Source organism: Orcinus orca, chromosome 18 (genome assembly GCF_937001465.1).
Source record: "Orcinus orca chromosome 18, mOrcOrc1.1, whole genome shotgun sequence".
Taxonomy (NCBI): Eukaryota; Metazoa; Chordata; class Mammalia; order Artiodactyla; family Delphinidae; genus Orcinus; species Orcinus orca.
The window spans coordinates 23,722,663-23,738,069 of NC_064576.1; positions in this window are offsets into that span (position 1 = coordinate 23,722,663).

Below are 15,407 nucleotides of genomic sequence, written 5' to 3' on the forward strand. Positions count from 1 at the left end.
TGGCTCTTGTCCCTCTTACTCAATTTTCAAAGTCAACAATGTTGCATCTTTCTGACTCTCTTCCTTCATCACATCTCTCTCTCTCTGACCTCAGCGAGCAAAGCATCTCAGCTTTAATGTCTCATATGATTTGACTGGGTTTACTTGAGTAAAGGAGAATAATCTCCCCACCTCAAGATGTGTAATCATCTCTGCACATACTTTTTACCTTATGTTGGTCAGGTAACATAGTCACGGGTTCATGAACATTAGAATATGGGTATCTTGTGTTGTGAGGGATTATTATGCCAGAGAGAGAGAGAGAGAGAGAGAGAAGGAGGAGGAAGAAGGGAAGGGAAAGTGTTTCCATAAAAATAAATGTATCTAAAAGTCATGTTTGAAATGATAGAATTCATAATAAATTGCTTAAAATGGAAGTTTAATTAGCTTTTCTTCAGATTCTATTCAGTGGCCAATGGCATCTATAAGGGACTGAAAATAGTTGAGGCATAATCTGTTAAATACATGAAACACGTTTGTGCTAATTTAGTAATATTTTCTTGAGACATACATACATACAAATAATAGTTGAAATACTTTTTCTAGATATTTAATGCACGTAATCCTTTGATTAAAATGACTTATTTTACTTTGTGTCTTACATCACTTAAAAAGATCAATATTTGGTTAATTTATAAACTGAAATCAAAACATAATAAAAACATTCTTCAAGAAACTCCTTAATTGAAAAGTGCTATAAATGGCTTTTTTTAAACCTACACTGGACAGCATGATTATTATCCTTCACAATGAAATGCTTGGAACAGAGCAAGCAATTAGTAAATGATTTTGTAATAAAGGTAAGGCTAAATAAGGAATACTTCCCCAATTTACTTATCTGCCAGAATATAATCCTAGATTTTCCAACATATGCTTTCCTTTTACCAAAAAGTATTGATCCTACAATACATGACCATTAAAGATCTGTATCACTCTACATGTTTTAAATCAAGGTTTAAGGAAATAATTACAAATGTTGGTAATTTACTTTTTTTTATCAATTTTTAATTCCTAAGTCCAGTCTGTTTCAGAAATATTGCAATCAGAATCCTTAAATATGTCCTTCTTGTTTCACCATCATTATTAAATAGATACTCCTGCATCATTTATTATACTCTTTGGCCACTGGCAAAGTCTAGTGTTACTATCTACTACCACCTAAATTGCCTACCATCATTCCCATTTTTAAGCTGAACTGGCATTTTTCCATTGCTTGAATGATAACACTTTTGCAAAATATTCTTTATTTCCTGACAGACAGTGCTTCATCTCAGTCCGAAGCAAAATTAAGAGCTTATTTTTGTCAAATTTTTACAGCATAGGTTGCAAGCTCAAATATCTAGAGAGAGAGTCCTCTACAGCATTAAAGAGAAGAGATCTCACTTTATTTTGATTTGCAAGACAGTGTAGGACATTCTGTTTATCTTTTGAATAGAATAATTCACTATAAGTACTTCTTAGAAACACCTCCAGCAGGGCTCTGCTGCTATCTACAAGTATAGCGTTCACCTGCCCAGTCAGATAGAGTTTCTATGGACTGATATTCCCTTTCCATACACAGTGCTTGAGGTGCCTGGTGTAGTGGCAGACTTATTGCTAAAGTGACACTCTTAGCTTCTAAAGCTCTCTATGAATGAGCTTTCAGCAACATTTTTTTTTTCTTTTTCTTACTTAATGGAATACATTTAGGCTTTCATTTTGTTTTCTTCCTGCTAGCTGCTCTTATATTTTAATTAAACATAAATATATATAAATAAATGTGCCATTGGCTTTAGTTAATTTATAATGTTTCAGACATACGACAAAGTGATTCAGTTATACCTATATGTATGTGTATATATATATATACTTCTTCATATTCTTTTCCATTATAAGTTATTATAAGGTATTGAATATAGTTCCCTGTGCTATACAGTAGGTCCTTGTTGTTTATCTATTTTATATATAGTGGTACGTCTCTGTTAATCCCAAGTTCCTAATTTATCCCTTCCCCGCAATTAAACATATATTTTAAAAAAAATTTTCAACTATATCTTGATTCACATTTTTTGAACTAAATACCTCTAACATTATTTTCTATGCTTTGCTTCCCACATGTCAGTGACACGCTAGAATATATCATATCAAAATATTGATATGAAATATACAAAAACGAAACCATTGAATTCTGTATCTTCTTGTATTGGACTCTTATTGAAATGTTCAATGAATAATAATTCTAATTCTCAACATGTGTTTTCTGCTATTTTAATGTGAAGTCAGCAAGATATGTTTCGTAACATGGCCTTTCAACTAGCACATGGAATCTTCATAGAAATAATTTGAGTCATGCTTAAAAAACATATATTCCTTCATGTTTAATAATTACATATTCTCTAAGAGAGGAATGAAGAAATTCCTATTTTCAGTACAGTGAATCCTTTAGCAAACTGTGTCTTTGTGAATTCTTAGCAAACATTTGTTCTCTCTTTGTGTATGTCCCAAGGATTGAGCTCACATTCAGCAACAGGAGAGAACCAATATCCTTTAACCAGTGTCCTGCAATTGCCATCACTTTTGTGCCATTATCTTTCATTTCTTGCACAATTGGCTACTATCTCTGACATTGCTATGCCCTGAAACTAATTTCCAGTTGCATAGCTATTCACACATCTGAAAATGCAAAAACACATGCATATGGTGTAATGCAGAGGATTTTTGCTTTGGAAATAAAAGACCTAAGTTTCCAAGCCACATTTAATCACATAAAATCTACGTATTTTAAACCTATTTTTTCTCATTTAACATCATGTGAGCTAGCTAATAAACAGAGAAAAACTTAGCTCTGATAATTAGGAGTTATATGACCTTGAGTAATTAATTAACATCTTCAAATATTCAGTTTTTTTGTCTATAAAGTGGAAATACAAGTACATATCTAATAAGACTTTTGAAAGTATGTTTTTATAATTGTGTATATGCATGACCCTGGAACAGTTCATGATATAATTTCATACCATAGTACATTAGCTCAATAAATGATAGCTTCCCTCTGCAATTGGAAGAAGATAAATATACCACAATCTATATTTTGTTATTGGAATAATCACATTTATGATAATATAATATTTGATGAAATAAAAGGATATATTAAAGTATGTACCAGGGTGCAGAAGGAAGAATTTTTAGTTATCCTAGAAAGTCACATAAGATAAAGCCTCAAAGCCAAGCAAAATAAATTAAAAAACACCATCATAGTCTCAATATTGATGCAAGTAGCACCCTTAGACTCCTTAGTATAGGACTGGTCACACAGCTATTTGACAGTAAATACTCATTACACTCACCAGTTGCATATAAACCGCCTAGAGATTTATATGAAAAAATATTTTTAGGGAAAATTGTGGTATTGAGAATACTGCATTAATGTCCTCCATTTTCTATGGGAAACCTCATACTCCCCCCTAACCAAATGAAAGTATTCTTGTCTTGTGTCCCCAGAAGTCTGAGGTACAGAGGCATTTTCATGATTCTTGTCTTGAGAGTCTTAAGGCATAACTCTTAGAACCTCTCTTCTGTACAAAAGGACCTCTAACATTATAAAAACAAGACAAAAAAATTTAAGATCTTAGTATTTTCACAGAACACCTCGTCTGTCACTTCAATGAACAGAATAACTGTCTCAGAAAGGATTGCAGGTGTGGCTTTTGACTACTGAAATAAAGTATAATTTAAGGAAGAGGAAGCTATGACATTTTTAAAGGTATTATAACATCTTGAACCAAAAGACAGAAAGGCAGCACAATATAAAAAGAAGCCTTTGGCCCTATCATGTACTGCAAGCAGAAGCAGATCCAAATATACTCACCTGTAAACATAAGCTATCTCTCATGGAAAAATAAAGGGTGACTCATGAGGCAGAAACAAGGTTCAGAGGGTGGAGCCAAGATCTGCAGAGAATCTTTTTCTGGGAAGAGAAGTAAGCCTTAAACAAGGAATTGACAACACATGCCCAGCTGGATTTCAGCATTGCAATCCACCAACGAGTACTATTTGCCTAAACTCCCTCAGCCCCAATGACTTGCTAATAGAAGTGTCTATTACAATTATCCTATGACTGACTCACCATTGTATGTTGGGTATGCAAAAGATAAATAACTTGTTTCTTGATTGAATTCACAAGTTTTTAGATTGAGAGAAACTATACATGTGGAACTACACTGAAGGAACCTCATCCACACTTGGATTTGATTTAGATGTAATGTCCTGAAACAGGAGAATATAATAATACTAAGAGGAGACTTCGTAGGTCATGAAAGGGGGGTGAAACATGTAAAGCATTTGTGACCTGCCAGCAGGCTATAGCTAGATTTAAAATGACCACAAATTCTTCAACATTCTCTTATTGAACTGTTGTCTAATCCACCCCTCCCCTTCCATCATCTGCTGGCCTGTGAGTTGTTCTACCGTTAGTATGGAAAAGTGATATTATGACAGTTTCTGGCTGTGTCTCTAGGAAAGATGCCGACTTCTGCATTAGTCGTTTTTGGAGCTTTTAGTTGCTGTGTAAGAATCCCACCCACCCACCTGGAGAAGCCACAATGAGAAACTCGGACTACATGGAGGGAGAGAAAGGACCAGCCATTTCCAGCCTTTCAACCTTCTTGGCACAGTCCATGCGTGTGAGTGAAGCCATTAAGAATACTTCAAGCCAGCTCAGCTTTCAGCTGAATATCACCAATTTACAACTGTCCAGCTGAGCTCTGCCTGGACTCCAGCCTTGCCCTATCTACTGATCCACAAAATTGTGAGATATTATCAAATGCGTGTTGTTTTAAGTCACTAAATTTGGGAGAAGTTCACTATGCAACAATATATAACTGGATATCTGTTAAATATCTTAAGGAGGTAAAGTACCAATCATCTTTTAGGCTCTCAAGAAATCTTTTTTGAATGAATACAATTTAATCCTTATAACTTCATTTTCAATTCACACTTGAAGAATTTGAAGCTTTGAGACAGAGGTCAGCAAACTAAAGCCTCCGAATCAATATTCTATCCCTTCATTTTCTCCACACGAGAATACTTCCTCTGAAGTATGAAATGAATGGTTATATCCAGTTTAATTGTATGACAACTTATCAGAGGTTTTTGGGTGTAAATTGCCTAAAGCTTAACCTAATTATTCAGAAAACATGGTCAATGTGATATTCCTTAGTGGCAATATGACTTAAATTTTAGGCCTTTGGAAAAGAGGAGTAAATAGAATAAGATAGAATCTAAAGAGCTAAAGACGAAGTATCAAGAAAGGTCATAGTAGTTGTGTTCAAGTTTAAAAGTAAAAAAAAAAAAAAACACTTTATGAACCTAAAAATTGCTTCTTATAGATTTTCTGGCTTTGTAAGAAGTTACAAGTCATCTGTATTGCAATGTCATAGGAATTAGAATAATAGTAGTGAATGTTTTAAAGTCCAAATAATTAGAAATGGACTTAGGTCTTTCAGATCAAATTACATGAAATATACCATTTTCCATGCTTACTGTTCAAAACGTATTAAAACTAAGACATAGAGCACCTTTTTTATACCTTATTATGTACACCCTAATAATTAATGCTATTTCATTGAATTATTCCCTTATTCTTTCCTGCTCTCTCCTCAGTTGCTAAACCAGATGTTCTACCTCTAACAGCCAAAATATTTCATTCTTCATAATCTCTCTTTATAAACTGCTTCTATGGTTAGTGATGGTGTAAATTTAGAATCTGTAATCACCCTGCAGGGTCATCACCAAGTGATTTATACATATATAACATATATACCTCATATATATGATATATATATATATGATTTATATATAATATATAAATACAATACATAACTGATATCTATATCTCCTATATATGTATTTGTCATGGAACCTATTGGTTCTGTTCCTCTGTTCTCTCTCTCTATAAGTACACATGCACACATATATAAATGTTTAAAAACAGAGATGACCCTCCATAATATGGGTAGGATTCATCCAATCAGTTGAAGTCTTTAAGAGCAAAAACTGCATTTTCCTTTAGAAGAAAGAAATTCTGCCTCAAGACTATAAAAATCCTGCCTGAATTTCCATACTGCTGCTTTGACCTACAAGAGTTCAGACAATCATGTGAGTCAATTCCTCAACATAAATCTCTTGCTAATATATATATTAGAAATCTCTCTAATATACTATATATAATATATATATAACATCTATAGATTATAAATATTAATCACACCTACAAAATACCTTCACAGCAACATCTAGACTACTGTTTGACCAAATAACTGGGTACCATAACCTAGCCAAGCTGAAACATAACATTAACCATTGACAAGAATCAAGATTATTACTTATCAACCTCTTTAAGAATATGTACCTGAATACAATCCTATGCAGAACAAATTTTCCTGTATTTTGTACCTTATAGTTGTATTATAATTAAATTTATGTCCTTATCATCTGCACTCTACAAAAATACCAACTCCTTGATAGTAGGTGCTTAATATTTTCATTTTTTTATCCACAGTGCATAACATAGGACCAAATACCTACTTAATCCACAAAAATTCATTTAGAAAATGATACAATTTTTAAGTCATGATATGTTTGTACTGAAAGTGCATTAGTTTCTTATAAATGGAATCCGTGAAAGAACAAAATTATACAAGATTTAAAGAGAAAAGATGCTAATATTAAACATAATTTTCAACTGAAATATTTATAATGTTCAATAGTGAAATTTCCAAGATTTAAGAGCCATCCTGCATATGTGTTTAGTATGTCAGTAATAATGATCTACTACTTAGAGTATTGCTTACTATAAGCATCTCCTAGTTGTAATTTTATATGACAGTGGCAGATTCTACCACATTAATACTAACAGATGGTAATTACGAAATGAATGAAACAGATTGTTAGTACACCACCACGTAGACTGCACATAACTGTTATAAAAATTAATCATCTAATGACTCAGATGAATTGCATCTACATTAGCAATTAGATATTTGAATCAACATTTTGGAACAAAAACAATTGTACAGTTGGAAATGCTTGATTAGTTAGACATGGACTCACTTCAGTAGTTTCAGACACAAAATATTTACCACAGCAAGCTAACATCTGGTAAGGGAAACTAGGCAAACCTTACCCAGGTCAAAAACAGAGTAACCACAAGTTTTATTATAAGCCAGACTGAAAAGTGGTCAGTTTGTCCTTGTGTGTGTGTGTGTGTGTGTGTGTGTGTGTGTGTGTGTGTGTGTGTGTATGAGTGTAATTCTTACACCAATTTGTTATAATGGTTCAATTCATAAAACCAAATTATTCATAATTTTGTGTTAACTATTAGGGAAAAATGTATATATTTAAAAAATCACCAGATTTTATTTTACATCATTCATAAATATTAAAGATCAGATGAGAAAATTAACTCCTTTGCATTCTGTTTTACTACCCTCTTTTATTACTAAAGTTAAAGGGGTATAAAAATATTTGTCATGGGCTTACCTGGTGGCGCAGTGGTTGAGAATCCGCCTGCCAATGCAGGGGACACGGGTTCGAGCCCTGGTCCGGGAAGATCCCACATGCCGCAGAGCAACTAAGCCCGTGTGCTACAACTACTGAAGTCCGCGTGCCTAGAGCCCGTGCTCTGCAACAAGAGAAGTCACTGCAGTGAGAAGCCTGCACATCGCAACTAAGACACAACTCAGCCAAAAATAAATAAATAAATTTATTAAAAAAAAGAAAAAATATGTATTTGTCATGTTGTGTTTGAGACATAGCATTTTAAAATCAAATCCTTTATATACCTAGTGGTTTTCTTTCAGGTGGACATATTCAGTGTGAATGCACTTTCAAAAATAAGAATTTACAAATGTGGGAGATATAAAAATATATGTGATTTGGATGTAGAAAAGCCTATGGATGAGTAATGCGTATGAACTGTACCAAAGTTTTACAGTCCCTTATATCACATTCACTGTTCATCTTTTAATAGCTCCGTTCTTCTCCTGCGATGTTATTAGTGAGTAAGAAATAAACAATGGGCGGGGTATAATTTAGTGGAACATATGTCTGTTTATTGATACAAGTGAGACAGTTTCAAACCCCTAAGATCAGCCCCTGTTGCTATTTCTATGCACAATTGTATATTACCACATTTAGCTACATATTAAAAGCTAGAACATTTAATTTTTGCTTTTTAGGTATACTTTCTTAATACATGAGACTTTTTTTTTAAGCTCCATAATAATTACATTGTGTTTTATTGCAGTAAGTATTTCCCAAAATCTAGCAACAAGTTTAATACAATAGAAGAATTGATATTTTCTCAAATAAATGCCTTTTAAATTAAGTTCAAACAAACTGAAATCTAGACATGTGCTTGCAGAATATCAATGATCCAAAATTATTGATCAGGTAACATTACTGAATGTCTCATACTTTAATTTTTGAAAAATAGAGTCTGTCCTAATTATTTTCTGATTGATCTTGAAATCTTATTTATAAAATTGTATAATTTGCAATACTTGTAAACATAGAACCCCTGAGCTCAATATTCCTTTATTTTAAAATTTGCAAAAACTCAGCTCTCTGTGAGTACATGCAGCATTTAAACTTGAACAAACAAACCCTATTTTCTGATATGTGATAACTGTGCCTTTTCAACATCATAATCATTAGTTTCAACGCTCTCCAGAGCATGAAGAATTTGATCACAGTACTAAACTTTTCATCTCATCTCAAATAGAGATATCCATTTGAAGTGAAGATGTTAATTCAGAATAGTAAAACAACATCTTCACCTGCAGTTAAAGAAAATGTTTAGTTACATCAACAATTCTTATGAATTTCTGGAGCCAAATTTCTCTATTAGTCTCATCTATCATATGTTTCTTTACAGTAAAGCTAAAACTCCTTTCTACTGAAATAGTTTAGCAGAAAAAGTCAAGCTTAAAATGCAGTTTCAATAGTGCAAGAATGCCAAGACTAATTGTCTGATAAAGAAAGCAACCATAATTGTGGGTCTGAAAATTAATAATGGTTGCAAACAAGAAATATACAGGTCCTTTAAAAGTGCCATCACAATCACACGAAGGGGAATCAGGAATAGGAGAAAACAGAATCAAGTCTGTTTCAGCAAGATTAGGAATCTGACATATCCATGGGGTAGGGTAGAGCTTTATCATTCACATTGGCTGGAGAAGAAAAAAGCCCACAGATTAAACCACCCCCTCTGAGGAGATGAACTGAAGGTCCTGTATACTTAAATGGCTCTGCCATGGTCCTCTGCGATCCCTTGTGTCACTAGCTTTCAGAATAACCCCTGGATTATCAGACTACTTCCTTTCCCTATAGTCAGCTCACATGGGCACTATGATTACATAATGCACACATCAGGAAATGCTCTCTCTTCCTGTCAATATCCTGACAACTTCTGGAGTCTTCAGATAAAGAGCAAAAATGTAATTGCTTGAATAAAGCAGAGTGTTCAGTGCTTCACTATGACTAAGCTTGAATTTTTATGTTGTATCTGGCATCTTCCTTTCAAAATAGTTATGTATATAAATAGGAGGATGAATACTTCTAAAATATATATAAAATACTTATACACAAACTTTACATGAGATACTTTTTAATAGATATAGTAATAAATGCATTTAGTAAAAACAAGTATGGGTCATTAATAGAGTGCTATGGAAAATACTAGGTGATTATTCATCAATAAGAACCACATCTTCCCTAGAACACTATTAGACTGTATTTTCTCACCCTATTGCATCTATTTGGAGTCATGTACCTGGTTTTCACCAGGGGAAAACGAGTACAAATGATGCATGTTCCCCCCACTGACTGAAATGGTTAACAGTGTGTGTGCCTTCTTCACAGGTTCTCTCTTGCTGTCAGATACAGCTCCCAAATCTCCAATATTTAAGCACTAGAATTGATAGAAAATTTTCCCTCTGAAACACAGTTTGGAGCAAAGATCCTTAGTTCCTTTTCCATTTGCCCCACCTGGAAGGCGATTTGAGGGAAAAATAATCATTATTCTGTAAAAGCCCCTAAGATTTTGAATTTGATTGTTACAGCATTTACCTTAACAAATATAATACATAAAACTGGGTGTTACCAAACAAAAACCAAAATACCCCAAAATATATACTGTTCACTTAGTAGTTGTTTAGCATTTGGAGAGGAAGCTGACATCAGAGGCTGGAAAGCAGCAGCTTTGTGTTATTGAGAGAGCTGCTTTTGTTGTGCTGCTGGCAATGTTTCCTTCCAGCCAGTGAGAAAGTCCACGATAGCCTGCTGGGTGATGGGACACATTTAGACATTGCTCCAATTGACACAGCTATTCAGAGGATACTGCAATAATGTTTTCCACCTACACCACCAGCCTGCTATCCCCCAGAGAGTGGAGTGAGACCACTTGAGACTGGCCAGACCCAGATGAGACTGCCCAAATCAGAAAATCTGTCTTGTCAACCCATAGCACTGTAAGAATTAATACCAAATTCTTGTCTTAAGCTAGTACATTTTGAGATGATTTGCCATTCAGCAAGAAAAAACTGGCACAAAATTTGATGTGAAGAGAGAGGTTCTGCCTTAACAAAAATATAAACTATTTGGCATTGGCTAGAACTGTGTCGAGGCTGGAAATATGGAAAGAAAACAGAAAAGGGTGGAAACATGATGCTCTAATTTTTAATAGTCCTGGATAAACAGTGATTTTTTTGGCCAGGTTGGAGAAACTAGAACTACTGGAGTAGTGGCAGAACAATTAGCAAAATGGTGGTCTGCAGTAATGTCGAAAATAGAAAATACATTTAAAGTACTTGAGCATCTGACTAATGTAATCAGGCAAGATGTTATAAATGTCAGTTGGTTGGACCTAGAGTCTGTGATAAGAGAGATGACGTAATGAAAAAAAAATTTAGTTTGTAAGTAGCCTTTAAAGGAATTAGAGAAGATCCAGCTCTTGCTAAATACTGTTCTCATCTTTAGTCTCCTCTGCTGATGAAGATTCATAAAGTGAAATGAGATCTGGTATCAAAAATCAAATCAGTGCTTTAGCTCTAAGAATCCCTATTAAGACCTCTGAAGGATTTAAAGAAGTCCCTAGTAGTCATTCTCAGCTTGATAAAAAGGGCTTCTAAGAATTTTAAGGTTGTTGTCTCTCAGTAGCCTGACATAAAGACCAAAGTAGAGAGATATATTATGGATGTGGCTTTTGACACATGGAGTGGACTCACATCAGATGTACAAGAAACCCATAAACTTTTAATAAAGTTGTACTGACAAAAGTACTACTGGCTTCGAGCTAAAAGAAGACAATTAAACATTAAAAAAAAACAAACAAAAGGAAAAACAAGAAAAAAGAACTTTGCATTTCTAACTTTCTATTGTTCAGAAGCAGACTGAGAAATCAAATATGGGCAAGTTCTTATTAAAAAAAGGAATTGTATCTCAGTGGAAAGAACTTGGATCAAGGAAAACTTAAAGTACAATATATAATGATGAACTTGGGAGCCACTTTCATGAAACAAAACTAAGTGCTCATCAAGGAATATTTTCTCTCCTAAGAGGAGGAAGAACTGACAACAATTTGTTTGCCTGAGATTCAGAATTACCATGGACCGCTGATTTTCATGTTCTTTCTGTTCTTCCAAACCCTTCTGAATGGCATTGTCATTGCAATAATCCTATTCCTATTTCAATGTTGTTGGTTGTGTAACTTTGTGGGATGAATTACTTGATTATATACTCCACCATTATCTGTCAAGAGAAAGCCACATTTGCCAGTATTGGTAAGCTTATTGAGCAATTTCCATTTACTTCCTATGTATACACTGCTGCAAAATCTCCAAGTTTCTTTTGCCACCAATTTATTTCAAGATTCTTCTAGTCAGAAAGAAATTCAACTTTTTTTTTAAATGGTGTGAAGAGAGTGAATTTGAGTCAATGTCTGGAAATAGTGGTTCAGTCCCCTTTGGTTTAAACTAACAAGTGACACTTCAATATCTGTAACTTTCCCAAACTGAATGGTGTTGTCTTATCATGTAATAAGATCTTCATTCCTGGAAGTGTTCAAGCAGAATCAGGATGATGTCCTCAGAGGTATATGGGACAGAGAAAGAACTGGATGAAATATAGAATGAAAAATAGAGTTCATCTTAACTTCTAAGCACAATTCGTTGAGAGTGCTGCACACTGGGAAGCCAAGACCATGATGTTCACAGCAGGAATGCTATGACCCGTAGCCAATAATTTTCTTGGGAAAGAAAAAAGTAGTGAGTGACAGCACATTTAAATGGCCTTTAGATCTAATTCAAATTCTATAATTATAGTAAGTAATCTCTTATATACAACTTAAAAATATTCAAAATGCTGATTCATCACGGGAATGAGTTATTACAAGTTATTTGTAATATTATTGCTCATTGAATATATCACTATTTAAATAAGAGCAATATACCTGAACACAGACTTGAAAAGCTGTCAGGAGTTACTGCAAAAGTAATTAAACTTTCTTGTTGACTCTAAATTGATCTACATACTATATTTCAAAACTGGTTATTACACCAAGATGAAAACATAGAGATTATATTTAAAGCATGCAATGTTGTATTTGAAACAAAGAATGATAACTTTAGTGCTAAATCACATTTTTAGGTATATAAGTGTATCTGAATTGATAGCATTATTTTAGAAGTTCTTCACTATGATTTACAAATATGTTTGACTTTCTCTTTTAAGTAGTAAATTTCATTTGGAATGTGGAGCTTTTCAAGAGAAAGTAAAAAACTTGCTAATAGGAATGTTCTTCAGGCAATAAATACCCTTGGGACTTCCTTAATGGGAAAAGGCTGCTGAAAAACTCTATTGACTTTCAAGAGAAGTTGATAATTAACCTCTTGGCAGTTTCCTCCAAGCTATTCTGTTAGTCTCAGCACAATGATAGTAACATAATTCTACAGAGATTAAATAGGCTTTGGACCAAGATACTTTGAAATAATAAACTTAGGATTCCATGTTTATTAAATGTAGCTATTAGGACTGACATAAAATGAGATTTTATTCTCCTGTTCTTATATTTTACAGTACTGGATTTGTTGGTTGAAAAATTTGGAAAACAATGCTTTCATCTTATATACTGAATGTACTATATAAGAATTATTGAAAGACAAAAGTTCTTGTAGACTCCCCTTGACATTTAATATATTACAAATAACCTACTGTTCATATCATAATATTAAATTGAAAATCAGATTACAGAACACTAGATAGTATGATCCAAAATTATAAAACACATATTATAGATTGTACTTAGACAATTTAATTAAGACATAATTTTGAGAAAGACATTGCACTAAGAATAAAAATTATCAATATTAATCCTATGAGGTAAAAAATATTATTTAAATTATGCAAATAAAATGAAGCACGGAGCAGCTGAGTAAACTTCCCAACCTCACAATTTAGGTAGAGAAAGAGACTAAGACTGAAGGATAGTCAGGTTAGCTCCAGAACTTATGCTAATATCTACTGTAGGCAGTTGGCTGTTTATACATGGAAACCTGCAGAGCACTGTAGTTTTTTGGAAGCTTTCCTTACTTTCTGGCACTGAAAGATTTTTCAGGTTCATCTTGTATATTCCCCACCACTGTTCTAGAATAAGTCATATCTTCAAGAAGTCCTTGCTTCTTAGCTATCTATTTATATTAAAAGTTAGTTTCTCATACACAACACACAGTGGGTCTTGGTTTTGTATCCACTCTTACAATTTCTATGTTTAATTAGTATATTTAGACCATTCACATTTAAGGTGATTACTTACATAGTTGCATTAGTATCACCACAATTGCAACTGTTTTTTATTTGTTACATTTGATTATCTTCCACTTTTCCTGCCTTCTCTGGTTTTAATTGTTTTATATGCTTCAATTTTGTATTCTCTCTTGACATACGTATTACAATTTTCTTTTTAGTTGTGCACGTGTGTGTGTGGTTGCCCTAGGATTATAACCTAATAACATAGTATTCTCAATTCCTTCCTCCAGCCCCTTTGATGTTGCTCTAATTCATTTCAATTATTCATAAGCTATAATCACTCAATGCATTGTTACTCTTCTTATTCTAAAAAAGATTTAACCTTTAAATCAATTAAGAATAAGAAAGATAAAAGATTTATCTTAATTTCTTTTATTCTTTTTTTTATCCTCTTTCTTTTTGTATGTTAGAACCAGGTGTCTGACTTATATCATTGGTCTGCTATAGGATGGATTTATTTTAATATTTCTTCCAGCACAGGTCTGCCGGCAGTGTCTTGAATGTGTTTCTTTCTCTTTTTTTTTTTTTAATTTAAAAAAAAAATTTATTTTTGGCTGCATTTGGTCTTCTTTGCTGCATGCAGGCTTTCTCTACTTGTGGTGAGCGGGGGCTACTCTTCGTTGCGGTGCACGGGCTTCTCATTGCGGTGTCTTCTCTTGTGGAGCTTGGGCTCTAGGCGTGTGGGCTTCAGTAGTTGTGGCATGCAGTCTTAGTAGTTGTGGCTCGCAGGCTCAGTAGTTGTGGCTTGCTGGCTCTAGAGTGCAGGCTCAGTAGCTGTGGCACACAGGCTTAGCTGTTCCACGGCGTGTGGGATCTTCCCGGACCAGGGCTTGAACCCGTGTCCCCTGCATTGGCAGGCAGATTCTTAACCACTGTGCCACCAGGGAAGGCCCCTCTCCTTTGTTCATGAATGGAACTTCTGCTGGATATAGAATTCTAGTTTGGTGTTCTTTTTTCTTTCAACTCTTTAAATACTCCACTACATATTCCACTACACTTCTTTTTACGTACATGGTTTGTGATTAAATGTTTCCTGTGATTCATATCCTTGTTCTTCTATTGTCAAGGTGTTTTGCCTTCGTGTTTTTTCTCTAGTTTCTTTCAAGATTTTCTCTTTGTCATTGTTTTTATGCAGTTTGACTATAATATTCTTAGATGTAGTTTTTAGTATTTATCCTCAAAAATGTTCTTTCATTTTTTCTAAATCTCTGGTTGGTGTTTGTCCTTAATTTGGAAAAGTTCTTGGCCATTGTTACTTCAAACATTCCTTCCAGTCCATTCCATCTTTCTTCTCCTTCTGATATTCCAATCATGCCCATGTTGCACCATTTGAAATGGGATAACAGTTTTGGATATTCTGATATTTTCTTATCATATTTTTTTTCTCTTTGCAATTTAGTTTGGAAATTTTTATTGGCCTATTTTCAACTTCATTGATTTTTTTTCCTGGCTGTGTCTAACCCATTAATGAGTCCACTGATAGCATTCTTCATTTATATTACTGAGTATTCCATTTTTATCATAAC